This window comes from Bos grunniens, chromosome 17 (assembly GCF_055505025.1).
Source record: "Bos grunniens cultivar Pamir isolate PY7600 chromosome 17, Bosgru_T2T1.0, whole genome shotgun sequence".
Lineage (NCBI taxonomy): Eukaryota > Metazoa > Chordata > Mammalia > Artiodactyla > Bovidae > Bos > Bos grunniens.
In genome coordinates this window covers 2,588,776-2,611,156 of record NC_141181.1, presented here as the reverse complement: position 1 = coordinate 2,611,156, position 22,381 = coordinate 2,588,776, and positions in this window count along the sequence as shown.

Sequence of the window (22,381 nt, the reverse complement as noted above, 5' to 3'; positions counted from 1 at the left end):
AGAGACCCAGGGCCTCCAGGGCAGCCTCAGGGGCAAACCCCAGTGGATGACCCACAAGCAGCTGTGGAAATAAAACCACAATTGAAACCCAGGGCAGGGTGGCTAAGGAAGAAGACTCAAAACCTTCCCACCAGCTGTACAAACTGCAAATTAATCCACATGATAAACTAGGCAGGCTCTGGTCTATGGAATATATAAAAGCCATTGAGAGTTCCCACAAAAGAAAACAAACTAACTCTGATAGCTGTGGGCATTGGAGGCAGGAACACACAGGAGTAGGACCAGATTAGAGTCTGAGCAGTCCCTACATCAGGTCTAGAGATGAGTACAGTGTTGGAGGGCATCCTAGGGAGGTAAGGTGGACTGTGATTCCCTTTGTGGGAAAGGACTCTTACAGCAGTAACTCAAGAGAAACATTTATTATTGTTATTTTTTAACTTGTTTTGTAGATTCGTTTGGATTCCTCCCTCCACCCCCTCTGTTGTAGTTGTTGATTTTTAAAGTGCACATGGAACATTCTCCAGGATAGACGACACCTTGGGTCACAAATCAAACCTAAGTAAATTTAAGAAAATTGAAATTGTATCAAGCATTTTCTCCAACCACAATGCTATGAGACAAGATATCAATTACAAGAAAAAAAAAAACCTGCAAGAAATGCAAACACATGGAGATTAAACAACACATTTCTAAATAACCAATAGGTTACTGAAGAAATAAAAAGGGAAGTCAAAAAATTTCTAGAGACAAATGACAACAAAAACACGACTGCCGGGGTCCAGCCCTGGTGGATCTAGGGAATTCGAAGTGGGGACGGCGTCGGTGAGGATCAGGAAACAATTGCTTAATTAAATATTAATTAGAGATATAAAGAGTAATAGAATAAGGATAGCTCAGTGAGGAAATTTAGTGGAGAAAAGAGGCTGAATAATTCAGCCAGAAGTTGAGAGAAAGAATGACATGGGGAGACCAAGCTTCAGTGAACAAGGCCAACACTTTGTTTTCCAATGTAGTTTTTATACCTTAAGTTATGCATAGAGGATAATGGGGGAAGGGGTAGAGTCATGCAGTAAGCCAGGCTTTCTTCCTGCAAACTTACCATATGCAAAAGTTTAGGTGATTTGCATCATCTTCTGGCCTGGAGGCCTGTTAACATTTTAAGACCCTTTCTTCAGAAAACTTATTTTTCTCTAAAGGTGATTAGTCAGGCATCACCCTCCAAAAGCATTAGATAAAGTTGCACTCCTACAGAGCAAAGGTGTGGTGGGCTATAACAAGAAAAAGAATTAACTCAAGGGTCCAAGGTTACAAACATTAAAGCTACTACTTACACCAATTATTTTAATCAATACACTGCCAGGGACACAGTAGGTAAGGGATATGGAGACTTAGCAGCAAACATTGGCCCAACAAGTGAAAAACTCTTCACCAATACAATTTCTAATCAATCTTTTAACTGCTCAAAGGAATCTGTATTTAGACAGTTTAGAACATCTCATGCCTTTCACAGTTGGGAGGCTCTGAACAATCACATGTGGCCGGAAAAACCTATTCAGGCAGACTAGAGGACTTCCAGAGGAGTTTGTAGATTGAAACACTGTCACACCCAGGAATTATTAACTGGAGCTGTAAGTTAACTCTTTTTTCAGAGAGAGGTAGTGGGGGACAGCCCCCCATAAAGTCAGAGGTGTAGGTGAGAGCACAAAGCACAAAGTAGGCAGACTCTGGTTTTGGGGGTAGATGCTCGAGAATTTCCAGGGGGACTCCTGAGGCTCGATCCCGCCTTTGTGTATGCTGAGCCTCCTTCCTCATGACCTTTGCCACAGGCGGAGCTCCTCACGCCGGCTCCCGGCAACGACAACTCAAAACCTATGGGATGCAGCAAAAGCAAAAGCAGTTCTGCTGCTGCTGCTAAGTCGCTTCAGTTGTGTCCGACTTTATGCGACCCCATAGACGGCAGCCCACCAGGTTCCTCCGCCCCTGGGATTCTCCAGGCAAGAACACTGGAGTGGGTTGCCATTTCCTTCTCCAATGCATGAAAGTGAAAAGTGAAAGTGAAGTCGCTCAGTCACGCCTGACTCTTAGCGACCCCATGGACTGCAGCCCACCAGGCTCCTCCATCCATGGGATTTTCCAGGCAAGAGTTCTGGAGTGGGGTGCCATTGCCTTCTCTAAGAGGGACGTTTATAGAAATACAATACTATCTCAAGAAACAAGAAAAGCATCAACTAGACAACCTAACTTTACACCTAAAGCAACTGGAAAAAGAAGAAGGAAAAGAACCTAAAATTGCTAGAAGGAAAGAAATGATAAAGATGCAGGCAGAAATAAATGAAAAAGAAATGAAAGAAACAATAGTAAAGATTAATAAAACTAAAAGATGGTTTTTTGAGAAGATAAACAAAATTGACAAAACCTTAGCCAGACTCATTAAGAAAGAAAGAGAGAAGAATCAAATAAAAAAAATTAAAAATGAAAAAGGAGAGGTTACAACAGACAGTGCAGAAATACAAAGGATCATAAGATACTATTATGAACAACTATATGGCAATAAAATAGGTAACCTGGAAGAAATGGACAGATTCTTAGAAAAGTTCAATCTTCCAAGACTGAACCAGGAAGAAATAGAAACTATGAACAACCCAATTACAAGCACTGAAATTGAAGCTGTGATCAAAAATCCCTCCCCCCGCCCCGCCCAACCCCTGCGAAGAAAAAACAAAAGCCCAGGACCAGATGGCTTCACAGGAGAATTCTATCAAATATTTAGAGATGAGCTAATGTCTATCCTTCTAAAATTCTTACAAAAAATTGCAGAGGAACACATCCAAACTCATTCTATGAGGCCACCATCACCCTGGTACCAAAACGATACAAAGACAACACAAAAAAAGAAAACTACAGGCCAATATCACTGATGAACATAGATGCAAAAATCTTCAACAAAATTTTAGCAAGCAGAATTTAGCAACACAGCAAAAAGCTCATACACCATGATCAAGTTGGGTTTATTCCAGGGATGCAAAGATTCTTCAGTATATGGAAATTAATTGATGTGATGCACCATATTAACAAATTGAAAGATAAAAAGCATATGATCATCTCAATGGATGCATAAAAAGCCTTTGACAAAATTCAGCACCCATTTATGATTAAAACTCTTCAAAAAACAGGCACAGAAGTAACCTACCTCAACATAGTAAAGGCCATATATGATAAGCCTACAGCAAACATTATTCTCAATGGTGAAAAACTGAAAGCATTCCTCTTAAGATGAGGAACAAGACAAGGGTGTCCACTTTCACCACTATTATTCAATATAGTTCTGGAAGTCCTGGCTACAGCAATCAGAGAAGAAAAAGAAATGAAAGGAATCTAGATCAGAAAAGAAGAAGTAAAGCTCTCACTATTTCAGATGACATGATACTGTACATAGAAAACCCTAAAGATAGTATCAGAAAATTACTGGAGCTAATCAGTGAATTTAGCAAAGTTGCAACATACAAAATCAATACACAGAAATCACTTGCATTTCTATATACTAACAATGAAAAATCAGAAAGAGAAATTAAGGAATCAATCCCATTCACCATTGCAACAAAAAGAATTAAATATCTAGGAATGAAATTACCTAAGGAGACAAAAGAACTGTACACAGAAAATTATAAGACACTAATTTAAGAAATCAAAGATGACATAAACAGGTGGAGAGATACTCCATGTTCCTGGGTAGGAAGAATCGATATTGTGAAAATGATTATACTACCAAAGGCAATCTATTGATTTAATACAATCCCTACCAAATTATCAATGGCATTTTTCACAGAACTAGAACAAGAAATTTCATAATTCATATGGAAATGAAAAAACCCTGAATACACAAAGCCATCTTGAGAAAGAAGAATGGAGCTGGAGGACTCAACCTTCCTGACTTCAGATTATACTACAAAGCTACAGTCCTCAAAACAGTATGGAACTAGCACAAAAACAGAAATATAGGCCAATGGAACAAGACAGAAAGTGCAGAAATAAACCCATGCATCTATGGGTACTTTTTTTTGACAAAGGAGGCAAGAATATACAATGGAGCACAGATGGCCTCTTCAAGTGGTTCTGGGAAAACTCGACAGCTACATATAAAAGAATGAAATTAGAACACTTCTTAACACCATACACAAAGATAAACTCAAAATGGATTAAAGACCTAAATGTAAGACCAGAAACTTTACAACTCTTAGAGGAAAACAAAGGCAGAACACTCAATGACATAAAGCAACATCCTCTATGACCCACCTCCTAGAATAATGGAAATATAAACAAAAGTAAACAAATAGGGCCTGATTAAATGTAAAAGCTTTTGCACAACAAAGGAATCTATAAGCAAGGTGAAAAGACAACCCTTGGAATGGGAGAAAATAATAGCAATGGAAACAACTGACAAAGGATTAATTTCCAAAATATTCAAGCAGCTCATACAACTCTATACCAGAAAAACAAACAACCCAACCAAAAAGGTGGAAAAAGACCTAAAGAGACATTTCCCCAAAGAAGACATACAGATAGCCAACAAACACATGAAAAGATGCTCAACATCACTCGTTATAAGAGAACTGGAAATCAAAACTACAATGAGATATCACTTCACACGGGTCAAAATGGCCATCAACAAAAAGTCTACAAACAATAAATGCTGGAGAAGGTGTGGAGAAAAGGGAATGCTCTTGCACTGTTGGTGGGAATGCAAATTGATACAGTCACTATGGAAGACATATGGAGATTCCTTAAAAAGCTATGCATGAAACCACCATATGACCCAGCAATTCCACTCCCAGGCTTATACAGAAAACAGCAAAATTCTGTAAAGCAATTATCCTTCAATAAATAATTAACTTAAAAAAAGATAATATATATGAAGCATTGAGGCAAATCTGGTAAATAGTAGGTGCTTAATAAATTATAGCTAGTTTTTTAATAAAAAAGAACAACAATGTTATGATTATTAGTTCTATATAAATAGGAATTTCTAACTGCATCTGCAAGTTGCCCAAATGAAAAAAAAAAGGAAATGACATGTGCATATTTGCCTTTCTATTTGAAAATATCAGTCAAAAATATTTATCAGTTTCCAACTGTTTCAAAGAACTATACAGTATAAAATACTAGTCATTAAAAGTTATGGTTCATGTTCTCAAAAGTTTGTTAGTCTCAAAACATCTTGAAAATATTAGTTGGTAAAATAGTATTTCAACAGGAACATAATAGCATCTATATAAAGATTCAAAAAGTTAAAATTCTATTATTGAACATGTATCTTCTAGGACACTGAGTCTGGGGGATGAATCATCAGGATTAATAACATTTTAATTTACATAAGAAAATCATGGAATTCAAATGTCAACTACAAAATCCTAAAATCAACTTTCTATGTTGTGTATATTCCAGGGGTCTCACCAGATGGGAATCTAAATTTAATTCTTTATTCCACCTGATCAATCATTAAAAGATAAAAATGAATTTATAAAATTTTATTTGCAATCAAAATTATTTTGAGTAAAGTGTACCAGTGTTTATTTATTTTTTCTTTTCTTAGATGTATTTCCTTTAGGATGGACTTACATGTCAATGACTCACTCTCAAAAGAGAAATTTATACTTTTTCTAAATTATCCATTAGTCTCTGACGATCACATCAAAATTTTATATCATTTTTTTTCATCTTTTTCAAGTGTTTTCTCAAATGTTTACATCTCAATGAGGATTACTTTGGCCAGGCTTTTTAAAGTTCTTGGCCCTCTTGATCACTTTTACTTAGCTTTCCTTTTTCCTTCCATTATTATTATATTTCAATATGTGGCATATTTTTCTTATTTACTATATTTATTGCTTCTTGTTCATCTTCCTCTGGAGAATATAAGCATCTTGACTTTGTTCTGGGCAGTGATTTTTTTTTGTTTTTAATAAGCATCTTGGAATTGGTCTGGGTAGCAAAAGCAAAAGTAAACAAATAGGATTGTGTCAAACTAACAAGCTTCTGCATAGCAAAGGGAACAATCAATAAGCAACAGAATGAAAAGGCAACCTATGGAATGGAAAAAAACAAAAATTGCAAACCATGTATCTGAAGAGAAGTTAATATCCAAAGAATAAAAGGGACTCATAGAACTCAGTAGAAAACTGCAAACAAACAAAACCCCAACAAGACAACAACAACAACAAAAAAACCAAATCCTAAATAAACTGATTGAAAAATGGGCAAAGAATCTTATATATATATATATAAATGATCAATTGGTATATGAAAAACTGCTCATCAAAAATCATCAGGAAAATGTAAATTAAAACCACAGTATCACCTCATATTTGTTAGAATGGCTTTGCCAAAAAGCAAGTTATTACAACTTTTGATGGGAAATAGTTGTAATTGTGGAAAATAAGAAAGTTGTAATAGTGGAAAATAAGAAATCCTGTACACTGCGGGTGAGAATATACATAGGCACAACTATTATGGAAAACAATATAGAAATCTTCATAAAATAAAAAATAAACCTCTCAGTTGATACTGAAATCTCACTTTTGGTTACATATTCAAAGGAAATGAAATCAGGATTTTGGGAAGATATCTGCATTCCTATGTTTATTGCAGCATTACTCAAAATAACCAACATGTGAAAACAACGTAATAGTCCACAGATGAATGGAAGCATATATACACAGATTGGAATGTTATTCAATCTTAAAAACAGTGAAATCCTGACATTTGAGACAGTGTGGATGAATCTGGAAAACATTATGCTAAATGCTTCATTTAAGCCAGGCACAGAAAGCCAGACACAGATCAGTGCATGATCTCACTTTTATGTGGAATCTAAAATGGCCAAAATCTTAAAAGCAGAGAGTAGAATGGAGGCTGCCATGGGCTGGAGTGGCAAGAGGGAAGCGGGGAGATGTTGATCAAAGAGTTTCAAGCTTCATTTATACAAGATAATCATCTTGTTCTGGAGATTTGATGTATCAATGTGACTGTGATTAACAATACTATAGAGTATGCAATCATCCCTCAGTGATACTCATGGGAAATTGGTTCTAAAATCACCAGCAGATACCAAAATCTGTGGATGCTCAAGTCCTTCTTATTAAATGGCATAGTACAGTCGATCCCTGGACAACATGGGTCTGAACGGTGCAGGCCCACATATGTTTGGATATTTTTGAATAAATATGTAAACTGGTACTACATAATCTTCATGACCAAGATAATCATGATGGTGTGATCACTCAACTAGAGCCAGACATCCTGGAATGTGAAGTCAAGTGGGCCTTGGAAAGCATCACTATGAACAAAGCTAGTGGAGGTGATGGAATTCCAGTTGAGCTGTTCCAAATCCTGAAAGATGATGCTGTGAAAGTGCTGCACTCAATATGCCAGCAAATTTGGAAAACTCAGCAGTGGCCACAGGACTGGAAAAGGTCTGTTTTCTTTCCAATCCCAAAAAAAGGCAATGCCAAAGAATGCTCAAACTACCACACAATTGCACTCATCTCACACGCTAGTAAACTAATGCTCAAAATTCTCCAAGCCAGGCTTCAGCAATACGTGAACCATGAACTTCCTGATGTTCAAGCTGGTTTTAGAAAAGGCAGAGGAACCAGAGATCAAATTGCCAACATCTTCTGGATCATCGAAGAAGCAAGAGAGTTCCAGAAAAACATGTATTTCTGCTTTATTGACAATGCCAAAGCCTTTGACTGTGTGGATCACAAGAAACTCTGGAAAATTCTGAAAGAGATGAGAATACCAGACCACCTGACCTGCCTCTTAAGAAACCTATATGCAGGTCAGGAAGCAGCAGTTAGAACGGGACATGGAACAACAGCATGGTCCCAAGTCGGCAAAGGAGTACCTCAAGGCTGTATATTGTCACCTGGCTTATTTAACTTATGTGCAGAGTACATCATGAGAAGCGCTGGGCTGGAAGAAGCACAAGCTGGAATCAAGATTGCTGGGAGAAATATCAATAACCTCAGATATGCAGATGACACCACCCTTATGGCAGAAAGTGAAGAGGAAGTAAAGGGCCTCTTGATGAAAGTGAAAGAGGAGAGTGAAAAAGTTGGCTTAAAGCTCAGCATTCAGAAAACTAAGATCATGGCATCCGGTCCCATCACTTCATGGGAAATAGATGGGGAAACAGGGGAAACAGTGGAAACAGTGTCAGACTTTATTTTTTTGGGCTCCAAACTCACTGCAGATGGTGACTGCAGCCACGAAATTAAAAGACGCTTACTCCTTAGAAGGAAAGTTATGACGAACCTAGATAGCATATTCAAAAGCAGAGACATTACTTTGCCAACAAAGGTCTGTCTAGTCAAGGGTATGGTTTTTCCAGTGGTCATGTATGGATGTGAGAGTTGGACTGTGAAGAAAGCTGAGTGCTGAAGAATTGATGCTTTTGAACTGTGGTGTTGGAGAAGACTCTTGAGTGTCCCTTGCACTGTAAGGAGATCCAACCAGTCCATCCTAAAGGAGACCAGTCCTGGGTGTTCATTGGAAGGACTGATGCTAAAGCTGAAACTCCAATACTTTGGCCACCTCATGCAAAAAGCTGACTCATTGGAAAAGACTCTGATGCTGGGAGGGATTGGGGGCAGGAGGAGAAGGGGATGACAAAGGATGAGATGGCTGGATAGCATCACTGACTTGATGGACATGAGTTTGAGTAGACTCCGGGAGTTGGTGATGGACAGGGAGGCCTGGCATGCTGCAATTCATGGGATCACAAAGAGTCAGACATGACTGAGCAACTGAACTGAACTGAACTGAACTGAATAACACCCTGCAGCTTGATTAATAAACATACATTTACCTATTTTGTGATTACCTCTCTTAATTCTTTTGTGTATTTTTTAACTTGTATTTCTAGGAGATATTTCCGTGAGTATTTCAGTATCAAACTGCCAGATTCAAGAAAATGTGGTGAAAATATATAGCCGTGATATATTCCTTTCCCAGTTTTGTACTAGTCTGTTCCATGTCCAGTTTTAACTGTTGCTTCTTGACCTGCATGCACATTTCTCAGAAAGCAGGTAAGGTGGTCTGGTATTAGCATCTCTTGAATAATAATTTTTCACCATTTGTTGTCTGATCCAGACAGTCAAAGACTTTAGTGTAGTCAGTAAATCTGGAATTCTCTAGCTTTTTCTATGATATAATGGCTGTTGGCACTTTAATCTCTGGTCTGTCTGCCTTTTCTAAATCCAGCTTGAACATCTGAAAGTTCTCAGTTCATATACTGTCGAAGCCTAGCTTGGAGGATTTTGAGCATTACTTTGCTAGCATGTGAAATGCGTGCAATTATGCTGTAGTTTGGACATTGTTTGGCACTGCCTTTCTTTGGGATTGGAATGAAAACTGACTTTTTTCCAGTCCTGTGGCCACTACTGAGTTTTCCATATCTGCTAGCATATTGAGTGCAGCACTTTAACAACATCATCTTTTAGGATTTGAAATAGCTCAGCTGGAATTCCATCACCTTCACTAGCTTTTTTTGAAAGGATACTTCCTAAAGCCCACTTGACCCTGCACTCCCAGCATGTCTGGTTCTAGGTGAGTGATCACACCATCGTGGTTATCTGGGACATTAATATCTTTTTTGTATGGTTCTTCTGTGTATTCATGCCACCTCTTATTAATATATTCTATTTCTGTTAGGTCCATACCATTTCTGTCCTTTATTGTGCCGATCATTGAATGAAATGTTCCCTTGGTATCTCTAATTTTCTTGAAGAGATCCCATTCTATTAAATTGTTTCCCGTTCTATTGTTTTCCTCTATTTCTTTGCATTGTCCACTTAGGAAGGCTTTCTTATCTTACTTGTTATTCTTTGGAAATCTGCATTCAGATGGGCATATCCTTTCCTTTTCTGCTTTGTCTTTCATTTTTTTCTTTTCTCAACTATTTGTAAGTCCTCCTCAGACAACCATTTTGCCTAAATGCCATGTAACTATTTGCAATAAAATGTAAATAGTATGTGAATAGTTACTTGTGCACAGCAAATTGAAGTTTTTCTTTTTGGAACCTCCCAGATTTTTTTTTTTTTTTTTTAGTATTTTTGATTTGTAGTTGATTGAGTTACAGATGTGAAACCTGTGGATTTAGAGGGCTGACTATATTTGAAGTTTCTTAAGATGGTAGATCTTAAGTGTTCTTAACATACAAAAAGCAAAGAAGAAAGAAAATAATAACCAATAGAGGAGATAGATTGTGATAATTATTTCACAATTTATAAATATATCAAAACATTAAATTTATAACTTAAATTTATACAATTTTTACTTGCCAGAAAAATGGAGTCTAAATCCTGGTTGAAAATCTAGTTAGTCCAGCTGAATTTCCGTTGTGTAACATGACATGATGCTAACCACATAGAATGTTAGCTGAATACCTCTCTGAATAGACTCTCAGGTGATAGTCTCTTGGCTAAAAATCTGACCCTCTTACAGACAAGAATTCTCTAAAGATTTGGGCAATTAAAAACCAATTCCTGGGAGACAGAGTTTGGAATATTTTCTTTGTGCTCTTATGCTTTCTCACTTTTTGTCTCACTATATCGAATTCGTATTTCTGCTTTACTTTTTACTTTACATTATTGCCTACTACTTTGCAGGCTCCCTGAAGAAAAAAAGAAAAGTTTTTCTTTCTTGTATCTGCAGTGGTTAGCACAAATAAGTATAGATTAATATTTCTGCATATATTACTATTTTTATAGACGGTATTGATGAAAGGATTAGAATTTTGTATTGAGTAATAATTTCTCTTTAAAGCTACCAACAAGCACTTGTTGGTTAATACTGGTAAATCAGTGGCTTTTAAACTTTTCTAATTTTAACCCATAAGTAAGGATTTCTTTGTATGTTGTGATCCAGTTCATACAATCATGCATAGGCATTTGAGATATAAAAAAGTTGTATAAAAAGACTATAGTTAGTAATACTGAACTGCATACAGGAAGCCCCACTTAGGAACCTTCAAGCTGTGAACTTTCAAAGATGCAAATGTGCATTGCTCATCCAACCTGTGGACCAGAGAGTTATAGTGACTTTCAAGAAATGTTGTTTACACTGTTCACCCGAAACTGTCACAACATTTGTGAGAGGTTATGGCAGTCACCATGAATGGGCTTTGAAAGAACCTTTGCCCACAGTTTGTTCAAAATTTTCATGGATTTTACAGGATGATTAAGTAGTTCAAAGAGGTCTTCACCAACTTAGTGACCCTCAGTGAGAAGCTGGAGCTAGAGTTGCAACAGGGTGACTTCACTGAACTTCTTGCTGTGCAACACGAAGAGCTTACTAATCAGGGCATAATGGAATCAGATGCCCAGAGAAAGGATGAAGGCAGACAAGAAGAAGTAACTGAAGAACTGAAGAGATTCACAATGCAGGAAATGGCAAGGGGATTTTCTTTATTTGAGGAGGACTGTTAGTTCTTGATGCACAAGACCCAACTGTAGAATGGTACACAAAGATTCCAGCAGCTGATTAGGATGCAAGCCAGTGCTACTGTCTCATCTACAATGAGAAAAAAGAAAGTACTATTACCAAGACATCATTGGATATTTTCTCAAGAATGTTGATAGAATTGAGTCCAGCAAGGAACCAGAACCTGTGCCATCAGTGTTAGGTGTGAGTGAAATTGCAGCTTGCCTCCCTCTCCTGTTGCTGCTGAGCCTTCAGCTCTACCAGCCCCACCTCCTCCACCTCCTCTAGTCAGGAACTCTTCCTGCTGTTCTCTCAGTGCCAGCCCCTGGATGCCAGCTGCTGTATTATACTACTATACACTTCAAGGTACTGTACTGAAAGATTAAAAATGTTTATTATTGTGTTTGGTTTTATGCATTGTATCTTTGAAAAGTATTATAAATCTATCACTGTTCAGAGCTACATGTTGGTTTTGTCCTTAGGGTAACTTTGTTGGACTTACGAACAATTGGCCTTATGAACATGCTCTCATTCATATGCAGGGAACTTGCTGTATTTGAAAATAGTTAAGAGAGTAGATTGGAGGAGGAAATGGCAACCCACTCCAGTGTTCTTGCCTGGAGAATCCCATGGATGGAGAAACCTGGTAGGCTGCAGTCCATGGGGTCGCACAGAGTCGGACACGACTGAAACAACTGAGCAGCAGCAGCAGCAAGAGAGCAGATATTAAAAGTTCTCATCAGAAGAAATAAAATTTTTAACTATATGTGGTGATGAATATTAACTAGACTTATCACAGTGATCATTTTGCAATATATGCAGATGGAATCATTAAGTTGTACACATTAAACTAATACTATATTATATGTCAATTATATCTCAAAAAATAAAAAGTTCCATGAAATAATTTATGTATTTCTTTCTGGTATTTCCTATTTTATGTAATTTTATTAAACAAATCTTGGCTGGTTCCACTAAATCAGTATCATTCCTCACAATGGGCATTATGACCAGCAGCTTGAAAAATGCCATCCTAGTGGTGTATGTTCATTGCTATCCTGCAGAACCTGATGACTGAAAAACAAAGCATGCACTCAGGAAGCAAGGATACATAAAGCCAGAGGCTGATGAAATTCAGAGTGAAAGAGTACAAGGAGAGATCTGTGAAAACACTTGGGGAAGTGAGATTTAGGCTGGGTTTTGAGAAAGTGGATGATACTGAATGAGCAGAAATAAAAGAGAGCTGTATCTGGGCAAAAATTTAGGACCCTGATATCTCCCAGTCCTTACTGCATTCAAACAGATATCACTGAAAAAAAAAACACAACAAATTTGGGAGAAAAATATTTTTAAAATGTATTCTGCCCTTGGTTTATGTACTACTGAAGACTAGCTTGAAGAATTTTGAGCATAATTTTGCTAGCATGTGAAATGAGTGACATTGTATGGCAATTTGAATATTCTTTGCCATCGCCTTTCTTTGAGATTGGGATGAAAATCGACCTTTTCCGTTCCTGTGTCCACTGCTGAGTTTTTCAAATTTGCTGACATACTGAGTGTAGCATTTTAGCAGAAGCATCTTTTAGGATTTTAGGACTATGCAAAGATCTATTAGTCAAAGCTATGGTTTTTCCAGTAGTCATTTACAGATGTGAGAGTTGGACAGTAAAGAAGGCTGAACACCGAAGAACTGATGTTTTAAAATTATAGTGCTGGAGAAGACTCTTGAGAGTCCCTTGAACTGCAAGCAGATCAAACAGATCAATCCTAAAGGAATCAACCCTGAATATTCATTGGAAGGACTGATGCTAAAGTTGAAGCTCCAATACAGCCACCTGATGTGAAGAGCTGACTCATTGGAAAAGACCCTGATGCTAGGAAAGACTGAAGGCAATAGGAGAAGGGGGCAGCAGAGGATGAGATGGTTGGATGGCATCACTGACTCAACAGACATGAGTCTGAACAAACTCTGGAAGACAGTGAAGGATAGGGAAGCCTGTCGTGCTACTATGGGGTCTCAAAGAGTCTACGTGACAGCAACTGAACTACAACAAAAGCAACAAATTCTGTCCTCAGATTGTTTCAGCTCCATCTTTTAAGTTCTCACTACTATTTTTTTTTTAATGAAGCTTGACATTGTAGACTGTGTTATTGGTGTGAAAACAAGAAGCTTGGCCTAATGTCAAAAGATTGGTGAGTGAATGAATATTTATATGTTTGAAGTTTGTATATACAGTGAATTTTACTTTAACAGGCTTATTGTTATGAATGAAGGGCTCTCTCTCCAATGCTGAAGAGTCCCAAGATAGATGAAATAAAGAGCACTTTTAAACATGAACTTTAATGAAAATCTCAAGGGCATATTTCTGAATTCCAGGCATGTTTTTGCAGCTGAGCTTCTTTTCACATGGGCAACTCTGTGTGGAGGGTCCTGGTTGTATATAATGGGAGATTGATTCATTGATGTAAAGACAGTTAATGATTCTCTCAAGCTCTATGGGGGATGGTGGAAGTGAGAACTCTTGAGGATGCCTGTGAACTGAGGAATGGAGGGAAGATAGTACAAGGTCCTCATTCTGAGTATATTGAGAAATAGAAACAGACAAAAAAAGACTTGTTAAGGCAGTATTTTGTAGAGGGTCGCATGCCTTCTTCATTTACTCTGGAGAACATGCCTTTACAATTGTCAGTTTGCTTATCAATGCCCAGAAAGACCCCTGATTTGGATTTTATAAAGAAAATCTGAAGATTTATTTAAAAATATAAAATCCACATTTTTGAGTCAGAATTCTTGACAATTAATGGGACAGCTAAATGTGCTCTGATGATTACATTAATCTTTTATGGTTCTGATATTTGATACATTTTTCCTGGGAAATTGATTAGTCTTTACTAGGTGAATTTACGGAGAAGGCAATGGCACCCCACTCCAGTACTCTTGCCTGGAAAATCCCATGGATGGAGGAGCCTAGTAGGCTGCAGTCCATGGGGTCACTAAGAGTCAGATATGACTGAGCAACTTTACTTTAACTTTTCACTTTCATGCATTGGAGAAGGAAATTGCAACCCATTTCAGTGTTCTTGCCTGGAGAATCCCAGGGACGGGGGAGCCTGGTGGGCTGCCGTCTATAAGGTCGCACAGAGTCGGACATGACTGAAGTGACTTAGCAGCAGCAGCAGCAGGTGAATTTGATAAGAATCTCTTTCCTGGTCTGTTGTTTATTCCCTTCTGCTTCTGTCATTCTGTTTCTTGAAGCAGTTTCTTCTTTGTGCTGTACTGTCCTTGTCCCATGCCTGTTTGCCCTGGGAATGATTGTTGCTGGCACTAGGATTTGTAACAACTATTTCAGAAAATAAGAGTTCTCCGTAATTATCCACAACAGTTTAAAGGGTAGGGTTTGGAGTAGAGTTCTTGAAACTAGTTGTTCCTATTGAGCAGTTTTAGAGGTGGTTTGAGGATCCATTTTGTTAAAATGTTTAAAACCTTAAAAAAATATTTGACTTAGTTAAAAATGTTTAACAAAAATTGCAATTTCAAAACAGATATCAATTTCAAAAACAAAATTGTAAAAATCTCTTCACATTTTAAGTCATGCAATACCATTTTATGTGGGATATGGTTATATTAATATTATAACATGTTTGATATAATCAAGTTAGTCACGATTCCTGTGTTTCTGCCTCAGAGCCTTCTCTAAATTAAGGGAGACAGATTAGCTCTTGCTTTCAGCTGGGCTTGGGATGGTAGGGAAGCCAGGGCAACTCTGGGCCAATGCTTGGTCTCCTGTCCTCAGGTGGAGAATGTGGGAAGCTTTCTGTATGCTTCCCTGAGGTTTGTAGAAGCAAGCCCTTTGCCCATAGCACACCTTGGGTGTATCACACAGCCTTGTACTGGTTTTTCCTCCTTCTCTGTTACTCTCCCAATTCCCGCAGTCCTACTTCCTCAGGCCACCAAGTAAATACCTGAGGGTAAGTCTCAAGGTTTGCTTCCAGAGAAACACAAACTATGATGGACCATCTTTCTATTTATACAAGGAGTGGTAGACCCTTTCTTCCTGTTCCTGAAGTTTCAAAAATCTGTGCAGGTAGAGGTTTCATTTATAGACTCTACTTTGACTTCTTTCCTGTAAAGAGAGATCAGTTTTCATGTTGATATCCAAATGGAGACCTAAGTGTGCATCTGGGCAGAGTTCTTGGATTCCAAAATCTTTCCTGGGTGTCATTCCCCTGCAGCTGTTCCACTGTCTGCATCTTCCCGAGGTTTTACTGAATGACAGATTACCTACACTGTAGGCAAATTTCAAATAACCTGGGAATGTGACATGAAAGGATACATGAGTGGTAACACTACTGACTAATGGACCTTGATGAAATAGGAAGTTAGTACTGTATATTCTTTGGTCAAATTTAAAATAAAACAAGGGGCTTTCCCAGATGTTGCAGTGGTAAAGAATCCATCTGCCGAAGGAGGAGATGTAAGAGAACCAGGTTCAATTTCTGGGTGGGAAAATCCCCTGGAGAAGGAAATGCAATGCACTCCAGTATTCTTGCCCATGGACAGAGGAGTGAGAATGGCGGACAGTCAAAGGATTACAAAGAGATGGATACAACTGTGTGACTGAGCAAAACATACAAAATAATACATAGCCCAGTGAAACCTGGTTGCTGCACGAGGACCGGAGGTCAAAGGAGCTATTCAGAGATTGTTTTTAGAATCTGTACCATAACTGAGGGAAGCTTGTCCCTGAGTGGTGGTGGCTGGGGAGCACTGAATCTGAGAGGCATAGCATGTCAAAATTACTCCATATTTAACATGATGAAATGTGTAATGCAAGTCAGAAAGAAAGCAAGCAAAGTAACTTAAGGAAAATGGTCATAGTACTAATGGCCGTGGAGAAGTTGGTGGCAGAAATGGTAAGTTTAACTTCGAATGTGATACTTTTTCATGCCTTTGAGACAGTCTAATGTGGCATAAACAGCGTAGGTTTGGGTGTGCGAATTTTTGTGTTCTATTTGCAGTTCAATTCCACTGTAAGTGATGTGAGTTTCAATTAAGTCATTCACCTCTCTGACCCTCAGATAAAAGAATGAGCAATAACTATACTCCATAATAGTTTTAAAGATTAATGGAACTAATTCTTGCTAGATAAAAGCTCCAAAATTATAGCTATTGCAACTATACAGATGGCAACACTGGGGGGCAGTTGGGGGTGTGACACTGGCAAGAGAAAGATGCCTTGTCTAGATATGTAGACTTGATATTTTCCTTCCTGTAGGTGCAGGGGAGAAGCATTGACTGAAACAGAAGAAAATTATAGCACAGTTTTGATATATTTTAAGTGAATAAATAAAGGGAGATTAAGTGAGATGGATGGTGGGTAGAAGAAAATCCTTAAAAGTGAGAGAAAAAGTTTCTTTAGAGAGAACTAAGATCTTTCTCTGAAAGTTAAATATTTGGTGTAAAATAATAATAGTGGCTAAGGTTTTACTGTACACCAGCCTTCACAGATGTTAACTTATCTATATCCTAAGATATAAGTATTACCTTACATAGGAGGAAACTGAAATACAGAAAATTTACGCAACTGGTAAGTTTGTTCTCAACCACATACTATCTAGTATAGCTAGAAAATATAATTGATAAATATTTAGATGATTTCTATGCTATTTTATATCCATTAGGACAAAATACTATGGGTCCTTTTGAGACAAAAAATAGAATGTTAACATTATTAATATTTTTCCTTTAACTATTACTTTATCATCATTCATTCTATCTCAATGGTAAGACTGTTGAAATAATGTGAGGGAGAAGAGCGTGAAGTCTCTGTTTCAAAATCAAATTTGACTGTTGACTTGATTCTTAATCCTACACTGTATGTGTACCTGTTGGTCACTCAGTTATGTCCGACTCTTTGCGACCCCATGGACTGTAGCCCACCAGGCTCCTCTGTCCGTGGGATTCTCCAGGCAGGAATACTGGAGTGGATTGCCATTTCCTTCTCCAGGGGATAAAGCTAACCCAGGGATCGAATCCAGGTCTCCTGCATTGTGGGCAGATTCTTTACTGTCTGTTTGTTACTCAAGTGCTGTTTGTTAAACACTATTAGGCATTTGGCACAAGGCTTTGGGTCTGCTTTTGTAAAATACATTTGAACTATTGTGGATGAAGGTATCAGTACAACTCACATGCACATGCAACAGGTAGGTACCATGTAAGGCTGTATGATTAAGATGCAGATTCTGATCCAGGAGGTGGGACCAAAATTCTGTCTTTCTAACAAGTACCAGATAACATGCATGCTCCTGGTCAACGGATCACAATTTGAAGCTCCAGGTCATGAGACAACATTTATAGTGTTAACTGTTTTTTGCTAGGGTGCAAATTGTTAAACATCTTTGAAACTTTTATTGTAGTTTCTCTACATAAAGGAAACAATCCATAAGAATGGATTGGCAGAAGCATAAATCATCATAGTGCTCAATCAATTAAGACAAAGCATTTCCCTCTTTTCCCACAGTATGGATTATTTGTTGAGTATTTATTTGCTACATTCACTAGACAAAGTTATAGATTGTAGGCAAAAGTTGGGTGGTAGGTGTCACTAATCTAGCACTGACAGATAATATGGTTTTGGAGAAAAGCAATGCTAAATAGAAGAGCATAAATAGAATGGAAACTCTACGCAAATAGTACAAACTATTTTGTCTCTGAGTGACTTGAAGGGATATGAGAATAACATTTAAGCCAAAGTATTTAGAAAGTAAGTTTGTTGATTTTAGTTTATTATTTTACTTTTAAGACTATTTAAATTTTAGCTTGACCTTTTGAAAGTAGGGAATTGTTGTTTGTCCTCTTGTAGATTTAGGTAGTGAATTCAATTCAATTTGACTAAAGAATTTTCAGTTACTGTGTGTAAGATGTGAGGGTATAATTAAGTACAAAATGTAAGAGTACATGTTGCTTATTGTGACAAATACATGCGTGTGTGACAAAAATGTGAAACATAAGAGAGAAGCAGACATTGACTTCAGACCTGGTTTTGTTCTGAAAAAGAGAAGAAGGCAAATGTGAAGAATGGGCTAACTATAGCCATATTTGTAATATTAAGTATTTTTAAAATATCTGAAATAAAAATTGCAGTTATAGATCATTAAATGTTAATATTATTAAAGTAGTATTTTTAAACATAAGTCATAGGTACACAGATGCTTATTATTTTCTGTATGTTTGAAGTATTCCACAGTGAAAGAACAATGAATTCTACTTTTCAAGGAATTTACTATATGGAGTAATAATTCATAAAAAGTGTTTACAATCAAGTAGCTTTAGCTTTCTGAAGTGGAGCCAAATCCAGAATTAAGATCACTGTGTTTTGGGTTTGGGGATTCAATTTTTAAGTAAGTATAGGTACTTTTGATAAGGCCTAATATTTTCTATATGAGGCAAGCTAGGTATGGTGTTGGGAGATAAAGCATATATAGTTAATCGGCTATGGATTTTAGATTATTTTAAGTTTATGACAGTCATGGATCCAAAGAAACACTACTAAGTGGAAATTTTCTTAAGTCATATTGTTACCAAGTTTAGAACATCTATTCTTTTGTGTCATAGGTTGCTCAGGACTGAGGGATTAATCAGAACAAGGACACTTTAGTGCTAAAATTGGGACAGGCAAACTGGGAATGTTGGTGACTCTACTGCTGCTGCTGCTGCTGCTGCTAAGTCACTTCAGTCGTGTCTGACTCTGTGCGACCCCATAGACGGCAGCCCCCCAGGCTCCTCTGTCCCCGGGATTCTCTAGGCAAGAATACTGGATTGGGTTGCCATTTCCTGCTCCAATGCCTGAAAGTGAAAAGTGAAAGTGAAGTCGCTCAGTCATGTCCGACTCTTCTGACCCCATGGACTGTAGCCTACCAAGCCCCTCCATCCGTGGGATTTTCCAGGCAAGAGTACTGGACTGGGGCGCCATGTCCTTCTCCAGTGACTCTACTATTGGGTACCATTTTAGAGTGGTGAAAAGACACTTGGTATTTTGTTTTTGAGGACAGTTTATTGATGTTAATTAACCCCATTTGTGCTTCCCAGGCTTGGGTATGGGTAGTTTGTTCAGTTATACAACTACATGAGAAAAAGAGCATAGGTGAGGAAATGGTGTGCATGATTCATTAAAAAAGTTAGGAAAGCATCAAAGATGAGTCGCATTTTGAGATATGTCTACATAACCTGCCAGTAGGCAGGATGCAATAAACTGCTTAGCCTTCATCAAGTAAAGTTTTCATACCTAACCTTTGGTGCATCTTCTACTAACAATTAAACCCTTGATGTGAACCAAGGAAAGTAACAGCCAGAAAAAAAGCAGAAAAACTGATGGGAAAGTGGAATTAAATATATTTTTGTTGAGAAATGTACTTTGGAGCTTTGAAATCAGAAGGGGAGATTGTCAAGTACTGAAAAACAAGATATTTTTTATCTTAAAAAGCAAATTAAGTTCAAGCAATTTAATTATACATATTTGAACTTAAGAGTATTTTTCCAGGGTGGAGAAGAAACCAGGAAAGTCTTCATAATACAAAGTATGTTAGAGTTTCAGTTTAGTTTGCTTTGTTTTATCAGTTTACAAAATAAGGAAAGGTAAGTGCTACATTTTTAATCTTTTGTTTTGACTTATTAGAATACATTCTTGTGTATCCTACACAAGGTGCCAAGAACACAATGAACTTTGATATATGTATTCGAAATTCTATCAGTTTTCTGGCCAGTGACTTTGTCAAGGCAAGTATAAGGCAGTATTTACAACTAGAATGGGGACTTAGTTCTTGTGATTAATTGCACTCAAACTTCTCTTTCCTCAAGGATAGAGAAACACAGAGAGAGGAAGTACAACTTAGAATGACTATTTTATCTTTGGCTAAAATAATGAACCATTGCTCATCATAAAAAAAAAAAAAGACATAAAAAAGAAATGACATCTGGATTGCTGTAGGAATGAGTTATTAACTTGGCTTTATTTAAGTAAAACAGAGATTCTAACATCTAACCTTTGAGGTTTGAAGACAGCTTCCTTCCCCCAACACACACTCCGTCTCAGCAGTCACCTCTCACCTGGAGGGTGTGTCAGGAAGCCCTAAGTCTTTCAGTTATGTATGCCTATCTTGTGGTAATGAGCTTCAACTAGAGGATACATGGGCTGCCAGCCAGCAGCTGGTGGTTAGGAATTTGCCGCTTGAGCTGGGATGAAACTTGGGCCATGATTCTGCAACTCATTCTTTGTCATTTTTGAGAGATTCGGAGGGAGGAGCGACAACAGAGGAAAACCTCAGCAAGGAGCCAAGGAGACCCCGTCTTCCATTAGCTTCTGTCAGTCTCGTGCAGCTCAGCCTTAAGAAGCTAAGTTGTCCTAAACAGTGAGGTATTTCTGACCACATCATGCCCATTGGAAAGGGCAAATGTTGTTACTGAAAGAGCAGAGGGAGTGGCAGATCCCTGTCCTGTCAACATAGAATAATGGCTGGACCCGAACCCTGGCAAGCTGAGTGGTGACCTGCTGTCTTCCTGTGGAGTGCAGTGCAGCGGAGTTTTTTGTGGAGAGGGACTTGGGTCCAGAGGATATAGGTTTGAAGAAACTCCTCATCAAGGGACACACCTGGTAATACTTGAAGAACTGAAGTGCTGTGATCCATTGTGAGATTATGGGCTACTGCTACTTTTCTCTGTTGTGTGGCAGGATAAGGTGCTCTGTTTCCTTTTACCTTTTTGTTTCCTCTCTTCCTAATTTTTGATAGAAAGGGTAATTTTAGCATAATTGTGTATTGGAATTACTATGAAAGACAATATCAATAAGAGATGACTTTTTACTTGTTGATTGAGGCTATGGAGCATGGTTTCCTGTGGACTGGAATCTGAACCTATAAAAACAGTAAAAATAGTATTTTGCACCAGGAATGTTGGTGATTAACTACCATTTTCATCTGGTAATGCGGCATACTTGGCTGCCTCTCAGATGTTGCAGTGTGTTAGGGAAAGTTATAGAAAGTTTTCCTCTTCTTCTCCTGTCCCATGAAGCTCTCCTCTGCTATTGTGTTTTGCATTCTGAGGAAAGGTTATCAGCGTCCTGTGATGTCTGCTGCTGCTGCTGCTGCGTTGCTTCCGTCGTGTCCGACTCTGTGCGACCCCATAGATGGCAGCCCATCAGGCTCCGCCGTCCCTGGGATTCTCCAATCAAGAACACTGGAGTGGGTTGCCATTTCCTTCTCCAATACATGAAAGTGAAACGTGAAAGTGAAGTCACTCAGTTGTGTCCAACTCTTCGCGACCCCATGGACTGCAGCCTACCAGGCTCCTCCATCCATGGGATTTTCTAGGCAAGAGGACTGGAGTGGGGTGCCATTTCCTTCTCTGCTGAAGGTTGGCCGGTACTTATTGCTACTCAGGTCTGCCCACCTGCTGTGATTCCTTGGAAACAGAGACACTGGAAGCATCCTGTTGTACTTTAGTCTAGGAAGGCCACCAGCCATTGTTCCACGTCCTAGGGCTTTTAATAAAGGTCTTTGACTAATGGCAGCAAAGCTGCACTGCTGCTTGCCAGTCTGAGATTTGGAAGAGGGAGCTGGTTAAGGTGTCTGATATTACCTCCCACGTGCCTTTCCCACAGTTTTTGAAAGTGCCCCACCCCAGTCCTTCGGCTTCTGTATGCTTTGGTGGGAAACATAGTGGTCTCTCTGTTCCTTCTGCTCACAGTGAGCAGAAAATGTCCTGTTCTGTGGAGCTAGAGCTTGGTGGCTAATGAAGTGAATTCAGACTCCCTGGGTGTTTTTTTAGTTTCACTACTCAAATAGCTGTGTAACCCTGTGATGTATTGATTTCTTGCCCCAGAGGTTTAATCACATGGATGATGATAAG